An 18,784-nucleotide genomic window follows, 5' to 3' on the forward strand; every position below is an offset into this window, starting at 1 on the left:
TTGGGGGCAGTGATAAACTTTGAAGGTCTCCTGGGGGTGGGGTCCACAGAGTCAGGAGCCGTCCAGGCCTTCTTTGCCACCACCTGCATAAGGGGTCAAAGGAGGGACACCCAGGAGGTGGAAGGGCAAGAGCCAAACGCCTCAAGATACACCGATTCATCCTCTGAAGGGTTGAGGGCTGGCCAATTCCCCCTCTGTTTTAAGATTTCGAGGATGTCTGCAAAAGAGACATCGTCAGAGGGGGAACGAGGGGAACCTTCAGAATCCTCTAAATCGGTGTCAGAGGTGACAGACTCAGGGGAGTCGATGTGCTTCCTCTTGCACTGCCTCTTCCTAGGAGGCTCTCCTACTGGGTCAGGAGAGGCCTCGGAAGAGGAGGAGATCCCCACTGGGGATACTTGAGGAGCTGGCTCTCTGCAGTCCGGGATGAGGGAGTGAGCAGAAATCACCGGAGGCACCATGGAGGGAGGGGCAGAAGGAGCCAACTGTGGGGTTGAACCAGGCTCTAACACGCTTCTCATGAACTCGAAGGCACCCCTGTCAGGCAGGGCCAGAGGTCTCCGCTCCGAAAAGCTGAAAACTTCCCCCAGCACCGACAGTGATGGCTCCGAGGCCGATGTCGGAGCCGAACTCACCAGCGCCGAAGCACCGAGAGGGAGAGCGGGGTCGGACAAGGGTCCGATGCCACTCGCCCCCTCGGAGCTGAAGAAGGGAAGTCCGGCGCCGAGATTCCTCCAAGGAAGAAATCGGAGCAGACGACGGTACTGAAGACAACGGTATCGGTTCCGACGCAGCCACAGTCTCGGGTCCGAGCCGCCCCGGCTCCGAACTCAAAGGAGTCGGAGGAGGAATGTTCTGAGTGATGGGATTAGCCATCGACTGTTGAGTCAGGCTTTGAAGCATCTGGGCCAGTGCCTCGGACTTAAGAAGTCGACTCACTACCCTCTGAAGGTCATGATCTGATAGTCTCGACGACCTAGAGGAGTGAGATCTATGGCTCCGTTCAGACAGCAATGGAGATGCTGGAGCCGAATGAACGGAGCCGATAGATGGTGACCTCTGAGGAAGTCGTTTGATGAAAGCGGACAAATAAACCTGTGGTACGCTATTGTTTGGATTCTTTGGAGCACATTGATTCATCTTTGCTTACCTCCCCGTGGAGCTTTTTGTGTTTATACAGTTTGAATTGGCTTTATTTGTTGGAGATGGTGACCGGGACCTTTTTCTGGAGGTCGATTCCGACAATCTGATCGGAGCCGACTCACCGGTGTCTGCCTCGGCTCCGGCCGGAGCCGAGGAAATAGCAGGGACATGAGTTCGAGAATCATCGGCTCCAGCCGGAGCCGATGTTCGAACAGCCTTCGAAGCCCCAGAAGACGACTCAGATACCGGAGATGATGGTCTGGTAGGCTTCGAGGGTTTCCCCGAAGACTGAGTCGGGGGACCCTCAGGCTTCAATAAGCCCCTTAGAATGAGCTTATTTTTACGCTCCTGCAGGACTCTAGGGCTGAAGCCATGGCAGACAGCACATGAGTCCTGCAGGTGCAAAGGTCCCAGGCAGTATACACAAGAAGTGTGACCGTCTGTCAGAGACATCTTCTGACAGCACGAGTCACACTTCTTAAAGCCTGAGACCTTTGAATCTTTAGACATGTCTAAAGAAGAGACAAAGTGTAACCACACAATACACACACACACCGATTACACTAGTTCAAAAAAAAATTAAATTAAATTAAATCAAATTAGTAACTAATTTAGAAAATTAAATCCCTACAAAACACAGTCACTCCAACTACTAGGAAGGGAGGGACTGGGCCTAAAGCCCAAGGGAATAACTTTAGTAAGTTTTAGGAAAAAAAGGGAAAAATTTGGACTAGGAATGGAGGAAACTGCGTAACTTATAAATTTATGAAGAAAAGCTAACTTAAAAGGGGGTCTTACTAAGATACAACTAGTTTTTTTAAAACTAACCTGATGAGCCAGTTGAAAAGCACCTCGATCGCTGTAGCGGCAAACGAGATCTGAGGAGTTACCGCCTAGCATTGTGGGATATAGGGGAGCCTCGAGCCGGTGGAACTAGCTCTCGAGCTTTTAGAGTGGCCGAGTCGGAGCCGAGGTTCGGCTCCGAACCCATCCAGCAAGAATGAAGGCGAGATAGACAACTTAACATTAACATATTCTGTTACCTTGATGGTCCAACACCTTGCTTTCTTTGTCAGCAGAAGAAGGGTTAATGTTCAAAATCAGTCTATTGCTAGCAGGCAAAGCAATAGATATAGCTGCTGGGTCTGATTTAAGGTGAGAGAAAAGAAATCTATTAGTCTTAGGCACTTCACTCATTTTATCTGTTTTTAGGAACTGATGCTTAGATATCAGTGTGGTTACAGGCAGAATTCACACATCCTCCAAGGCTGGAAGTGTAGGAAGGATGTGTGAGGAATGAGGAATATCCATTTGTAACATCATATCTTCCTGGTTCAGGAAGGATTATCTGTTTGTTCCTTTGAAAATATCTCATTCATCCTGGCTATGGTCTGGTTAAAAGAAACTTCCTCCACAAAAGGGTAAGAGTTAATATTTTCCTCACAGTCAGGGAGATGGGCATGTGAATATGTAGAAGAAGCCATACCGCTGTCAAAGTCAGAATTTTCAGATGCTGTTTCCTCAGGAAATTTCTTTACAGGGGATGTCCACCTGTGAAGGACTCACAGACTGGAATGCCAGCCTTGCTAAAGTTTAAAAAAACTGCCTTTCTTAACTGTAATTACTACTTGTGATAAACAAAATTCAATCTTTGTTTCTTTTTTCTTTATAGGAATTCCTGCGGAAGAATATCAACTTGAAGGAGAGACATCTCACCAGTGGAATGGTCCCTCACCTTGGCTACCCCATGAGGAATCACCTGGACTGTCTCCCAGCATTAGAGAAGATGGTTCTCCAAAGCCTGAACTGGACATTGCAACACTGGAAGAGGACATGGCAAACCAACAGTTCTGGCAGCAAAAAGGACTACACCAGACGAAGTAGGAGAGGTAAGTGAGTGAGCTGAGGAACAACCAATGGCCACTACAGATTCACCCACTGTTGCCTCAGATGTAGACAGAGCCTGTGGTAATGGCAAGGGCTTTTGAGTAAGTGCTTTGTTCTTTCTAGGAACATCGGGAGTGGAACCAGCAGGAACATATTAAGTATCCATGCTGTAGTAAAGGAGGAGATGCCACAAGCTGTAAGTGCTGCTGGAGCAAGTCAGTAGGAAGATAATTTGTCACCTCATTTAAGCAAGCAGCATGCTTACACTCATACTCCATATCCCAACCCATTCACAAAGTAAAAACACAAACAGCACTCAAATTCCCTGTCAGCACTCCTTTTAAAACCAATTAATGAATAAAGTGCCACGGACTGCTGGAGACAACCTGGATGAAGTTGATAGTTTATTAAATAATCCACAAAGGTCACGTCAAACAAATAAACATTAACGCCTTAAATACAACTGTGTTTTCGTCCTACTACAATGACTTCTTCAGATAACCTCTGACTAAAAACTAACCTTTTTATACATAAATTAGATAATAGATTAACCAATCACATTAATGCATTAATTAAAAAAAATGAATTAACCAGGTTCCTTTAAAACTCTTTTCTATTAGATCAATAGAATTAACTAAAACTTTTTTTAAAAAACTAAAACCATTTAATATAGAAATCAATTTGTGGTCTTTAATAACACTTTGTTACCATGAATAAATATTACAAATAAATTCTCTTAAATAAATAAAAAAATACTAGAATAAGTATAAAATAAGCATAAAATAAATAAGAATAGCCTGCCATCTGCTGGTTATATTACAAATTGCATGTTAAAACTTTATAATTTCCTGCTTTTAATTTTAAAAGTGGTACAATAGAAATAAATTCATTAAGACCTGGGGGGGTGGTAGCATCAAGGGAGATTTGCCACCATAATTCCCTAAACTCCAAGTTCTCTTCCCACAACCCCCCCCCCTCACATCTTTCTTAACTTGTTCTAAAACCATAAAGTGGAATTTTGCATTGGGACAGACCGTGGTGTGTTTATATAGAGCATTTGTTTCCTTTCTTATTGATATTTCGTATTTATGCTCATAAATTCTCCTTTTTAATAATCTCTCTGTTTTTCCCACATAGAAACAATTACATTCTGAGCATAAACCTATATAAACCACTCCCTTGTTCTCACAGTTAAAATAATCATTACTAATAATCCACCTCTGTTTACTTTCTAGGAAGATTTTATCAGTGTTTATAATGTTGCTGCATTGTGCACAATGCCCACATTTAAATGTACCCTTTCTAGTCCTAGTTGGTTTACAAGTGCCTTTATGTTCCAATAATTTCTTAAAGGAATTTGAGTTCTTATACACAACGTTGCAACTACTTCAATTGATTAGTTCCAAGTCAGTCAAACTAATAAACTTAGCCCATTCCTTTTCAACAACCTTTTTTGTAATATTATTATTAAAGGCATTATATTCAAGAACTAGGGCTTGCCTATAATCAGGTTGGTTAGTATAAGGAGGGATGGGGCTCATTAAAGAATTATGAATTACATTAATAAAGGCCCTGTTTCCAAGGATGGGTTTAAATCTACCTTCTCTCCCATCCATTACCTCCTTCTTAATTTTGTCAATGAATTCCTGGGGATATCCTCTTTCTAAAAACATTTTACTAAGTAAGTTACATTCAACCATAAAATCAGTGTCAAGGGTGGTCATACGACTTCCCCTAACAAATTGTCCCTTCACAATGTTCTTTTTACAGTAATAAGGATGTGCACTTTGATAGTGTAGAAATGAATTACAAAAGGTCGGTTTTCTAAATATTCTAGATTCAAATCTACCATTCTTCTTGTATACTTCCACATCCAAAAATTGTAACTTCTCAGGGGAAATATCGAAAGTAAATTTCAAAAATGTTGTTGTTTCACTTAGGTATGTCTTAAATTCTTCTAATTTCGTACTACCCCCTGTCCAAAAAATTACTATATCATCCAGGAATCTTCGATATAATTTCCAGCATGACTGAAACTTGGATTCTAGAATGTATGATTTCTCCCACCAAGACAACACCAAATTAGCATAGGTGGGGGCACTGGCTGCACCCATTGCAACACCCCTAACTTGTTTATAAAACTCCCCACAAAATTTTAGGAAGTTATACTTAAGGACAATGTCCATTAGTGATACACATACCACTTTGTCATTATGTGACAATGTGTCATTTTGAAACACAGTATCTTCAAACATTTCCATTCCTTCCAGGTGGGGGATACTGGAAAACAAATCCACAATATCAATAGTACCAAACAACAAATTGTCACAAAACAATTCTTCAGTAATAACTTCAAGAAAGTCCCAAGAATCCTTTAAAATAGATTCTTTCTTAATCCACAAATCATTTAATTTGTTATCAATAAACTTAGCAAGGTCATGTGTTTTCGAGCCACAAGCTGAAACGATAGGTCTTAATGGGGGGTCCCCTTCATTTTTGTGAATCTTAGGGATCCCAAAAATGGTAGGGACTCTAGGTTTATCAATTTTTAAAAAATCAAATGTTTTTTTTATCATATAACCCTTCAAAAAACATGTCTTTCAAACAAATACCAATTTTATTATATGCAATGTTTACTTCATTAATAGACACGTTAGTATATCCTTCTTCGTTCATTAAAATTTCATTCATTTTGCCTTCGTATATAATATTATCCATTAAAACCACCCCTCCCCCTTTATCAGGTTTCATAATTCTGATCTCATAATTGTCTCTTAAGGTATATAAAATATCCCTTTCTTTATTACTCAAATTAGGTCTAAACCCCACTTTTTTAAACTTATTTCTTAGTTCTTTTTCCATTAAAATTTCTAAATTTTTCAATTGTGGATGCAGGGGTGGGTTGAATACAGTTCTTCTCCTCAATTGTGGATTAAATACATCTCCCTCAGAAGGTAACAATAAACCCAAATTAATTTTTCTTAAAAAAAGCTTTATATCTAACAAAGATTGTGTGAGTTCACCCTTTTTATAAGGTATAAATTTAAAACCTTTCGAAAGCAGGCTGAAATGCTCTTTTTTTAGTATTATATTGCTAAAATTATAAATACTGAACTCATTAAAAGTGTGCTTAACACCACAAACCAATATATCACTACTATTGAACTGATTGTTAGGGGGGGGAGGTTCACTAATTAGTATTTGCCCCTCCCCCTTCTCCCCCCTCTCCATGGAAAATTTCTATCTTGGTACCCAGGTTTGTTCATTAACCTCTCAGATCTACGGAGGGGGGGGGGATTCTTCATAAGGGGGTCCCCCTTCTTGGAATATATTATCATCTTCAAAATCTACCTGGTTTTCCTGAACATTATTATTTCCGTAAAGGTTTTTCAAGAAACCTGGAACTCTTGGTTTAGGGTATACTGTACCATTTTTGTATTCCTCAGTATCACGTTCAAGTTTCTTGAATTTCCTTTGAATAATATCCATACACTTCCCATCAATTTCTCCCCTAATATTGAAATACTTATCATTCTCTTCCTTAATAGTGAAAATTAAATCATCTTTTATACATTGATCAAGTTCGGTTATTTCATTTTGTAAAACAACCTGATTCCTAGTGTTTTCTTTGATAATAAGTTTCAGCATGTCTAAACCACAATTATTAAATAACTCAATTAATTCTTTATGAAAAACAGACCCTTCATGAACATTATTGGGGTATTTAATAACCCTTAGTCCTTTAGGGACAATACCCCTACAAATACATTCATTTAAATATTCATTTTCGATCTCCAGGGTCCGATATTTTAACCTAAGTTTACCTAAATTGTCCAGCTTGACTCTATAAGAGTCAGCCACTACAGGTTGTCCATTAGGCAGTTTATTCTTGAAGGTATACTTTTTAAATAACCAATCCTTAATTTCTTTTAAATGTAAACTAGAGCCACAATCGTTGTTGAGGTTAACAGTACTTGAAAAAGTCTTGTGATTGGAAACCATTTTTTGACCTGCTGGAATGGTACAATTAGTTCTGTTTGCGTTACCACCAGAAGTCCCCGCTTCACACAGAATGCCTGGAGTTATAGCAGCATTAAAAGAATGGTCGCCACCCTCACTTCGATCTTTCGATCCATTTTTATCATTTCGTTGCCCACGATGAATGCCCGACCCAGAATCCACTTCCAGTGCTTCCGCATTGTGGACACGAACATTGCTGTATAGTCCTACCAAGGACTGCGTCAAAAGTGTCAGTAAATCAATTAGCTCAGTTAGCTGACCAATCAGCTTTCTCGATTGCCCAATTTCATCCGCCCTTTTCCTTCCGGTGGGTCCGTTTTCTCCATAGCAGTAAATCCAAATAAACTTGAGAAAGAAACACAAAAGACCAAGGCACAACGAAAAACCAATAAATGAATAAAGTGCCACGGACTGCTGGAGACAACCTGGATGAAGTTGATAGTTTATTAAATAATCCACAAAGGTCACGTCAAACAAACAAACATTAACGCCTTAAATACAACTGCGTTTTCGTCCTACTACAATGACTTCTTCAGATAACCTATGACTAAAAACTAACCTTTTTATACATAAATTAGATAATAGATTAACCAATCACATGAATGCATTAATTAAAAAAATGAATTAACTAGGTTCCTTTAAAACCCTTTTCTATTAGATCAATAGAATTAACTAAAACTTTTTTAAAAAAACTAAAACCATTTAATATGGAAATCAATTTGTGGTCTTTAATAACACTTTGTTACCATGAATAAATAGTATAAATAAAGTCTCTTAAATGAATAAAAAAATACTAGAATAAGTATAAAATAAGCATAAAATAAATAAGAATAGCCTGCCATCTGCTGGTTATATTACAAATTGCATGTTAAAACTTTATAATTTTCCTGCTTTTAATTTTAAAAGTGGTACAATAGAAATAAATTCATTAAGACCTGGGGGGGGGGGGGGGTGGTAGCATCAAGGGAGATTTGCCACCATAATTCCCTAAACTCCAAGTTCTCTTCCCACAACCCCCCCCCCCCTCACATCTTTCTTAACTTGTTCTAAAACCATAAAGTGGAATTTTGCATTGGGGCAGACTGTGGTGCGTTTATATTTCCTTTCTTATTGATATTTCGTATTTATGCTCATAAATTCTCCTTTTTAATAATCTCTCTGTTTTTCCCACATAGAAGCAATTATATTCTGAGCATAAACCTATATAATCCACTCCCTGCTGTAGTAAAGGAGGAGATGCCAAAACCTGTAAGTGCTGCTAGAGCAAGTCAGTAGGAAGATAATTTGTCACCTCATGTAAGCAAGCAGCATGCTTACACTCATACTCCATATCCCAACCCATTCACAAAGTAAAAACACAAACAGCACTCAAATTCCCTGTCAGCACTCCTTTTAAAACATTAAATACACCGACAGAAAAGGAGAAATGGCAGGTAGGTTGTCACAAAGTGAACATAAGCACAACATTGAAAAACACATCCGTGCCAGTCCCAAAGTAAAACTTTTAGTTATAAAAGAAATGTTTACACAAGCAGTTCATGTATTTTCACAAAAGAAGCCCCCAAATTATGTAAATAACAGAAGTAGTTAAAAGAGTAGTCCCTGACAGAAACCTTCCAATATTGATAAAAACACAACGGGGGGTGGTAATCTTAAAGGGGAAATACCACTTTTAAGCAGAAAATAAAATTAAATAACATTTTCTTAAAAGGACGACAATTTCTGGGTGGAGGGGCTCCCCAACGGTGGCTTATCTGCCATAAAATCTCAACAGAATCAGGGATAATCAGGGACAGTTTTAAAATATTAGTTCTATTAACTTGAGGGATTATCAGAATTAGAGAATGTGAATTAATATGCATTTCCTGAAGTAAAACAAGTATTCAGATCTTAATTATTGTAATTATTTATTAAATATTATTACCACCTTTTGTCCAAAAGGCGCCAGTGTTAAGAGGGATTAAGAGGGACAGATCTAAAATTTGAGTCAAAATCAGGGACGATCCTGAAAATCAGGGACAGTTGAGAGGTATGTCTGCCAGAAACAAAGCACTAAGCAGATTGCTTCTCACATGAAGCCCCTTAGATGCACCTCCCTGAGGCTGCAATAAAGAACTGAGAAATCTTCACTCTGACAGAAGATTTCCCTCCTTGAGGCGATCCAATCAGCACTCAGAGTTATGGTGTTACAGGGGGCAGAGCTTTGTGAAGCTGAACGGTTGTTTCCTGGGCAGGGAAACAACCCATACAGCCTAAAGTCTCCTGTATCAGAGGTAATGGTAACCACCAGCATAAATAAATGCTTTGTACTCATCCAATACTGATGATATAACTTTTTCAGAAACTGTCAACAAAAGTAAAGAATGTTTCACTTTGCAAACATAGAATGCTGAGATGTCACCAGCAGTATGGCAAATTCAACTTTAATTTCTCTGAAGTGAGGGAAGAAGGCCGAGTTCTAATAAGCTGCATCACATGTAGCACTCAGTTCCATCTTCCCTGCTTTGTAACTATTCATTGCTAGAACAAAAAAACAAATAAAATATGAAGCCAGTTAAATCAGAAGGTTGTAAGCCCAAGAAAATTATGAAGACAGGGGACTCTAAAAGACTATTATAAGGACAATTTAAGCTAAAAACACCAAAATAAAAGAATGTACCTAACTTATTCCCTGTAAGAGTCTCTTAGGAGTGCTAAGAGCAAGAAAGAATGGATGATAAGGGGATGTTAACTTGTTGATGTGATACCAGATGCACTAACACGTCAACAATGGACAATGTCTGCGATTCATAGATACTGCAGATACAGTCATGGCTGACCCACCACTGTTTACCTTTGCGGTATGAGGCACAATTCTCATTAAGAATAAATAGTGATTGAAATCACTGCAAGGAGGTGCGTGTAGATCAGAGTGTAAAGTGTGTGTCCTTGTATCTTTGAAGCATGCGAGGCTGTATGTGCACGTATATAACTGGCACACGTGCACAACCTTAGTGCCATTTTGTAGAAGCAGTTAAGGAGTAAACATGCACGATCGTAGTCATTAACTGTATATAACTTACTTAAGTTAGAGTCAATAGTCAACAGTAGTAATGTGTTTATATGTAATAAAGCTGTTTGAACAAAACCCACAAAGACTCATTGATTCATGTCCCAACATGAAAAGCGACATGGTGTCAGAACCGGGATGGAAGAGAGAAGACTATTCTGAGCCATGAGATGTAAAGACGACCATTAAGGTAAAATCGGGAGAAAAGTGCACAAACATAGCCAAAAAGAAACAAAGGTAATAAGAAATAACACAAACTGTTTACTTGATGCGAAAGACAATAAAGAGGCATTACAAGGGCACAGGCCACATTATCAGGCAAACGGAAAGCACACAAAGTTTGTTAACTAAAGAAAATGTTTAAGATAAAAGTGTTTGATGAAATGATTAACTATAAAGCAAAATGAGTATGTGTAAAGCAAAAAAACGAGTGTGTTTAATGTGAAACGAGTGTGTTGTGGCAAAGTTGGGCATGTTTAGAGTAAAACAAGCACAAGAAGCGTATATTGGATGTCAAAAGGGTTTAAACAAGCAAAGCAATTACAATAAGAAAATAAAGGGCACATTAAGCGAAAATAAAGCATGGTGACTGCAACTGTTTTGGCAAAGTGCTGTATCTGGGTATAACTATGACTTTGTATTGCATCAAGGGCATAACTTTTAGTTATGTGCTTACCATAACTTTAGATGTTTGGGATCCATCTCGTCTACATTCTGTACTGATGGGCTGGGAGCCGATCCCTTGGCTCCGACTCGGCACGCTATGCTATAGAGCGAGGCCTCTTATTGGCTGAGCTATTTCTTATCCCAGGATGCACCACCACTAATCCCCCAGATCTTGTTTGTCCGCATTCATGCACACATGCACAACTTGTTTATATAACATTGTTAGATGTTTCAAGATGAAACAACAGGATTCGGACCTTCTGATATCCTCTGATCTCCAAGGAAGGGGAAGGAGGGTGGGTTATTAGGAATGTAGGCGAGATGGATCCCAAACATCTAAAGTTATGGTAAGTACATAACTAAAAGATGTTATGTGATCCTATCTCGCCTACATTCTGTACTGATGGGACAGCGTCCTAGCACCTAAATCCCGGTGGCTCATTGGAAAACACTCCTGAGCACTGTGGAACCAAATGAAGCTCGTCCTCTAGATGCCACATCCAATTTGTAGTGGGAAATGAAAGTGTGGGGAAGACCATGTAGCCGCAGCACAAATGTCACTAATGGCAAGCTTAGAATGAAATGCTATCAAGTAGCCATAGCCCTTGTAGAATGAGCTTTGACAGAGGTGGTAAGCTCTTTGTTAGAATAAGAATAAGCTTGAGTAATACAGTCCCTGATCCATTTGGCAATAGTGACCTTTGTGACAGCTTTGCCCAATTTATTGTCTGCAAAGGATACAAACAACTGATCTGTTTTCCTTGTTTGTTTGGTCCTGTCTAAGTAAAAACGCAACTGCCTGTGGACATCTAGTGTGTGGAATATGAATTCCGCTTTGTTAGAATATTTTGGAAAAAAGACTGGAAGTTCTAACGATTGTTGTAAGCAGAAACTGGAACAAACTTTAGGGACAAAGGAAGGATTTGGCCTGAGAGATACTCTGTCCTTGTGAAAAAACAAGTACGGGGGTTTTACAGACAAAGCTTGAAGCTCTGAAACTCTTCTGGCAGAAGTAATCGCCACCAGAAAAGCAGTCTTCCATGATAGAAATTTTAGATCACATGTAGCTGCCGGTTCAAAGGGGAGGAAGTTAAGGCGTAACACCACATCGAGATCCCATGGAGGAGCAGGATGAGAAATCGGAGGTCTTAACAGCGCAGCACCTTTCAAGAAGGTCTTACACAATCTGTTGCTCATTAAAGGTGGGTTTATAGATTCATGAAAATTGGAAATCGCTGCCAATTGAACCTTGATGGTAGAGACTGAAGAGCCTTGATTGAAAAGAGAAGTTAAAAATTTTAGTACTTCTGCCACGGGAATAGAGATGGGATCCAGGCCCGGAGTTGAGCCCAAATAGCAAATCTTTTCCATTTGCTAGAATACAGTTTCTTTGTAGCAGACTTATGGGCGAAGATAATATGTGTACAACCTCTGGATCCAATGTATGACTCCTGACTATAGTCGGAAGAGGAGGAGCCAAGCCGTCAATTTTAAGGTGTGCAGGGACTGGTGGAATAGTCCCGACTGATGAACCAAAAGGTCTGGGATCTGATCCAGGAACCATGGACCTTCCAGAGCATATTTCGAAGATAGGGAAACCATACCTGGCGAGGCCAGTAAGGAGCAACTAAGATCATTTTGCGCCCCAAAAGAGATGCCTTTTGGATCACCCTGGGAAGGAGAGGAACTGGTGGGAAGGCATAAAGCAAGCCGGTGGGCCAAGGATGGGCTAGTGCGTCCATGGGGCTCTTCCCCGGAGCCGGGGTTAGGGAGAAGAATTCTTTGCATGGCATTTAGTGGAGTCGCGAAAAGGTCGCAACACGGAACTCCCCATTTGCTGAAAATCTGACTTGCAACTGTCATGTTCAGAGACCATTCGTGAGGAGAGAGGATGGTTCTGCTCAGTCTGTCAGCTATCACATTGGACTTGCCCGGGATATGAGTAGCCACTAGAAAGTGTTTGGTCAAGACTGCCCATTCCCAGACTCTCATGGCCTCTCTGCAAAGAGGATAGGATCTGGTCCCTCCCTGTTTGTTCAGGTACCAGACAACTGACATGTTGTCTGAGTGAACGGCAATTACGCCCTGAGGGAGGTAATCGTGAAGGGCTTGAAGGGACAGAAGCACTGCCCTCATTTCTAGGATGTTGATATGAAGTAGGGTCTCTTCTGGGTGCCATTTGCCTTGGACTGACCTGCCCAGGGAATGCCCCCCCCACCCCATCTGGGAGGCGTCCGTGGTCAAAGTGGCCTTGGGAGGAGGTGGAACAAAGGGTCGTCCCTGATCCAAATTGGAGGGCACTAGCCACCAGCGAAGGTCCCGTTTGCATGTTTCCGTGATCCATATGAGGTGACTGAGAGGGAGTTCCTGAAAGGACCACTGAGCTGAAAGAAGCCACTGGAGAATTCTCATGTGCAACCTTGCCAAGGGGACTAGAAGAACCATGGCGGACATGGATCCCAATAGCTGCAGGACCATTCTGGCTGGGGCTTTGGACCTGGGAAGTAAGGCTCGAACTGGAGTCTGTATGGTTTGTATTCTGTCTGTAGGTAGATAGACCCGCATTCGGTTTGAGTCTATCTCTACCCCTATGAATCTTATTCGTTGAGATGGCAGCAACACAGACTTTGGCCAATTGAAGGTGATTCCAAGGAATTGCCCAGTGATATAGTGGCTTGTAGGCTCCGCAGTAGTAGATGCTTGGAGGTGGCAGTTAGGAGCCAGTCGTCTAGATACGGAAACACCTGGAATCCTAGACTTCTCAGGTGAGCAGTCACGACTGCCAAGCACTTGGTGAACACCCTGGGGCTGTGGTGAGACCAAAGGGCAGCGGAACTGAAAATGACTGCCTCCTAGGCTGAAGCGCAGATGTCTCCTGGATGCTTGATGTACCATGATATGGTAATAAGCGTCCTTGAGATCTATGGAGCACATCCAAACACCTTTCTCCAGCAATGGGAGAATGGTTTGTAGGGTGACCATTCGGAACTTGGACTTTCTGACTGAACGGTTTAGAATGCTGAGGTCCAAAATGGGCCTCAGGTCCCCGGTCTTTTTTGGCACCAAAAAGAATCTTGAGTAAGTCCCTAATCCGATCTGGTCTGCGGGGACCGGTTGGATGGCTCCTTTTTGCAGCAGCTTTGAAACTTCTGAGGCTGCAGTATCCCGTTGACTGGGTGGCGGGTCCGGGATTTTTTTGGACTGAGGTGGAGGGTGAGAGACAGGGATGGTGTAACCTCCGGCGATAATTCGAAGCACCCATCGGTCCTGAGTGATACCTTCCCAGGCTTTTAGGTGCTTGACGACCCCGACTGGCTCCGGAGCTGCACAGTCGGGCAATCCCTCAGGGACTGTGAAAGGCTGAAGAGCCACGAAAGGACTCGCGATCTCCAGTGTTGCGAGGGCCTCTGCCGCCTCTGGGACGGCGTCTTCCGGAAGAATTTCTCCCTCCCCTGCCTCTGGAAGGGGGATCCTCCTGCTGAGAGGGGTAAGGCTTCTGAGATCTACGGAACCACATTTTCCCTCCTCTTTTAGCCTTAGGATAAGGCCGAAAGGGAGTGGAAAATCGTGCCCCTACAGCAGTCAGAGTCTTACCCTCCTGTTCGCAGCGGGTCAGTGTGTCCTTTACCTTGGGTCCAAACAGGGAGGACCCATCAAAGGGGGCATCGGCAAAGGAAGACTTAAAGGCCTCCATGAAATGACACAGGCGGAGCCAGGCTTGTCTCCGTACAGCAATGCCTGTACCCGCTCTACTCGCCCCTTCGGCCGCATAAGAAATGAGCCTCATGGACGAGTTCGAAATGGACGACAATGTAGCCAGCTGAGAGCCAACCGTCTGGGCCAGCTCCTCAGGCAGGTTACCCAAGAGGGTATCGGATAGTTCTTTAATCAGATCCCTCTGAAATCTAGTAAAGTGCGTAAGGTAGTTCAAGGACCTTAATGTAAAGGCCGCTGAACTTAGGGTGCGCTTTCCGTACCGATCCATGCTCCTTGACTCCTTATTAGGAGGATGGACGGACGTCGAAGCCTCTGCTACATCCTGCTGGGTAGCAGATGCCACCACCAAAGCATCTACAGCCACACCTTTAGTTAGAAACTCTTTTTCAAGGGGTGCCGAGAGGAACTTATTCGGACGAGCAGGCACCGGTTCCACAGAGTCTGGGTGTTCCCACGCCCTTCGACAGATCAAATCCAAGAGCTCGTCGAAGGGCGGAGACACCCAGGAGGCGGAGGGCTGAGCCCCGAAGGCCTTAAGGAACACCGACTCATCAGCAGAAGGGGGTTTGGACTGCCAGCCGCCTCGTTGTTTAAGGGCTTCCAGGATGTCTGCAAAGGAGACATCATACGAGGACGACTTAGGGGACCCCTCTGCATCATCGAGATCAGTGTCTGATGTAAGAGACTCATCAGGGGAGTCAACGTGCTTCCTCTTGCACGATCTTTTCCTGGGGGGTTCTTCCGAAGAGGCTTCAGAAGGACCTCCAGGAGGGGGGGAAACCCCAGTGGGGGTAACCTCAGGCCCCAGGGCTCCACTGTCTAAGGACAGGGGGACTGCCAAAGACCCAGTCTCGGTATGCAGCGAAGGGGTTGGGGAGACCGTGGAGGTAGCCAAAGATTATTTGGCTAACGCACTCCTCATAGCCCTGAAGGCGGGACCACCAGAATCCTGGGAGGGTCCCACCTCCGTGGCCACAACAGTAGACGGCACTCCCGCCGCCGACACACCAAGAGGGAGACTTGGGACCGAAAACATCAATCCTGAAGCATCCCCCCCGGGGCCGACGGAAGAAGTCCGCGTACTGAACTCCGACCCAAGAGCTGGAGTTGGAGTAAGGGTCGGGCCCGAGCCTAAAACCTCCACCGGTTCCACCAGCACCGGCTCCAACGGTGCCAAGGCTGTTGGAGGAGGAACCATAGTAGGGAGGTGGACCATCGGCTCCGAAGCCGAATGGGCTGGAGCCGAAACTAGCTTTTGGAACACCGGAGACTGGAAGAGTCTTAGGAGCACCCTGTCGATGTCCGAATCAGACATCTTGGATGATCTGGACGATACCGATCGGGTCCGAACCGATTTCTCCATCGGCTCCAAAGGACTAGGGGACCGGCTCTGAATGGATTCTACCACTATCGGCTCCAAGAGAGATCTCAAGGCAATTTCCCTCGATGCCGATAAGGACTTCGCTCGAAGGGAAGAGTCTGAGCCGGTAACCCTCATCGGCTCCAATATCAGTGGAGCCGATGAAGGTGACCCGCCTCTCGATGCCCCAGTCCTCGGCTCCGAAACCAGAGGGGTCGAGACTGGAGGCATCGAGGCAGACTGTTCCGCCCTCGGCTCCGAAGTCCGTGGAGCCGATGGAGAAGTCTGCCTAGGTTTTTTGTCAGTCGGTTCCGACTGACTGGTCGGAGCCGACGCTTTCTTCTTTTTTGAAGGAGAGGGAGACGAAGATAAAGCCTCCTCGAAGGATGGCTTGATTAACCCCTTAAGGATTAATTTGTTTTTCCTCTCCTGGAGGACCCTTGATGAGAAGGCATGACACACGCTACATGATTCTTGCAGGTGCTTGGCGCCTAAACAGTAAACGCACGAGGAGTGGTCGTCCGTTATGGACATCTTAAAACCACACCTCGTGCATTTTTTAAACCCGGAGGGTTTATGCTCTTTGGACATGACTAGAGAAAAACACAGTTATCTAAGATAACACGAAAAACTAGCTAGATAAGTTCAAATTATAAAGTTTTTTTTTTTTTTTTTTACACAATAACACAGTGCACAAGAAAAAACACAGAAAGAGAGGGTCAAGACCCTCTAACTAAAACGGGTACTTGACCCACAAATAAACGCTAGAATAGCAAAAGGGGAAGGCCCCTCTAACTAAAACGGGAAACCTTCCCTTAACAAAAGAACAACTTTCTCAACAAAATCACCAAAAACACACACGTATAACAACAATAGCTGTTAAAACAGCTTTTGGGTTGAAAACGAGCAAATTCCTGACAGGAAAAGTCTAAATAAATTAGTACTTAGCCCAGCCAAGTTGAGACCACGTCTTAGCTTGTAAGCGGCAAACGAGATCTGGGGGATTAGTGGTGGTGCATCCTGGGATAAGAAATAGCTCAGCCAATAAGAGGCCTCGCTCTATAGCATAGCGTGCCGAGTTGGAGCCGAGGGATCGGCTCCGAGCCCATCAGTACAGAATGTAGGCGAGATAGGATCACATAACATCTAATGTTATTTGAAGTATCTCAGAGTGTGTAAAAGTGCTCACAGTGTGCGCTTACTACTATGCATGTATTTCAAAGAGGTTGTTGTGTGCAAAGTGCAACTGCTTCATGTAATCCAGTCAAAGTATAGCTATTTCTAAAAAGTTTCTCGTGCTGGGTGCGTCTATTTGCAAAGTGCCGCCATTACAGAGTACTTCTTGTACTGTAAATAGTTGTCTAGTACGGTACCGCCATTTGGGGGAGATTTCAGTGTGCTGTATGCAGTTATTTGCAAGTATTTCGAAAAGTTGAGTCTAAGGCAACAGATGATTGACTTATTTGCATTGTGCAGTTACTTGGTGTGTTTCTTACACTGATAAAAAGAAGTTATCTACTCACCATAACGTTCCACGTGAATTGTTCATCTCGCCTTCATTCTTACAGATGGGTTCGGAGCCAATCCTTGGCTCCGTGTCAGCCTACTACAAAGCTCGAGGTCTTCAGACAGCTCGAGGTCAAGTCCCTACCCCATGATGCACCTTGAGTTACCTCAGATCTTGTTTGCTGCCTCTAATAATACCATATGCCATTCCGTCACTTTTTTAGGTAAAAAACACATAAAAACAAAGCAACCATGATAAAACTAGTATCTCGGTCCTCAAAAAACCCTGGAGGGGGTAGGAGGGTGGGAATTAAGAATGAAGGCAAGATGAACAACACACATGGAACTTTATGGTGAGTACATAACTTTTTTATGTGAAGTTGTTCTATCTCGCCGTTCATTCTTACAGATGGGTAGTGTCCCAAGCACCATCTTTCTTGGGTGGCTCAAGGGAGTATGTTTTTCTGGACAGTAGAACCAAAGTAGGCCCTATCCCTGGCGGCCCTATCGACTTTGTAATGAGTGATAAAAGTATGAGGCTTTGACCAAGTGGCTGCTGCACAAATATTGTCTACAGGTAGCCTAGCAGAAGATGTAGACACAGCTCTGGTAGAATGAGCCTTAATTTTGTGTTGTAGAGGTAAATTGGCAGCTGAGTAAGTGAAAGTGATGCAAAAAGATAACCATTTAGATAGTGTTGCTTTTGCCACAGGCATACCTTTCCTAGAATCTGAAAAGGAAATAAAAAGTTGTTCTAATCTTCTGAAGTCTTTGGGTCTATCCAGGTAAAATCTGAGCTGTCTGTGAACATCAAGCTTGTGCAGCATATACTCTAAATTGTTGGTGTGTTTAGGGAAAACACTGGTAAATCTATAATTTGGTTAAAGTTAGCTTCAGTACAAACTTTAGGTAAGAATGAAGGATTTATTCGCAGTGAAACTGTCAGCATGAAAAAACAAATACAGAGTTTTTATGAGCAAGGCTTGTAGTTCTGATACTCTTCGGGCAGACGTGATGGCTACTAAAAAGATAGTCTTCCAAGACAAAAATTTCAAATCACATAAGGAAGCTGGCTCGAAAGGTGGGAGAATAATGTGTGAGAGCCATAAAATCTAGGTTCCAGGGGGTATAAGGGGATTTAACTGGTGGTCTAAGTTGGAAAGTCCCTTTGAGAAAAGCTTTGGATAGCTTGTGTGACATTATGTTAAATCCTTCAGTACCAAGATGAAAATTAGAGATGGCGGCAAGCTGTTCACGAATTGTAGCTGCCGCCGCTCCTTTGTTAAAAGCATAATCAAAAATTCTAACACAGAGGAAATAGAGGTTTGGTAAGGATCAATGTTATTCTGAGAAGCCCATATGGAAAATCTCCTCCATTTGCTAAGGTACAGCTTCCTAGTAGAGGATTTATTAGAAGATATTAAAACATGTTGCAT

This window comes from Protopterus annectens, chromosome 2.part2 (assembly GCF_019279795.1).
Source record: "Protopterus annectens isolate FY-2018-M chromosome 2.part2, PAN1.0, whole genome shotgun sequence".
NCBI classification, from domain to species: domain Eukaryota; kingdom Metazoa; phylum Chordata; order Ceratodontiformes; family Protopteridae; genus Protopterus; species Protopterus annectens.